Consider the following 227-nt stretch of genomic DNA (forward strand, 5'->3'; position numbering starts at 1 on the left):
AAAAACGAGGGGTGCAACACGAGGACTTCCCAGGAGGTCACCCATCCTAGTACTACTCTCGCCCAAGCACGCTTAACTGCGGAGTTCTGATGGGATCCGGTGCATTAGTGCTGGTATGATCGGACCCATCAAACTAATTACTTAAAATTCATATAATCCTTGAGCGACATACTAGCGTCCTTCCGATCCCAATCCAAACGGAGATCTGATCCAAACCCATGGCTACG

The 227-nt window shown here is 48.9% G+C and overlaps 1 non-coding gene across 1 annotated transcript; it reads right to left on the reverse strand.

Moving 5' to 3' along the window:
* Positions 1–8: 8 nt before the first annotated feature.
* Positions 9–127, reverse strand: LOC118345791. The gene has a single exon (XR_004799261.1). It is a non-coding gene; the product is annotated as a 5S ribosomal RNA (ribosomal RNA).
* Positions 128–227: the final 100 nt, after the last annotated feature.

The sequence above is a fragment of the Juglans regia genome, unplaced genomic scaffold, assembly GCF_001411555.2.
Source record: "Juglans regia cultivar Chandler unplaced genomic scaffold, Walnut 2.0 Scaffold_4601, whole genome shotgun sequence".
NCBI lineage: Eukaryota > Viridiplantae > Streptophyta > Magnoliopsida > Fagales > Juglandaceae > Juglans > Juglans regia.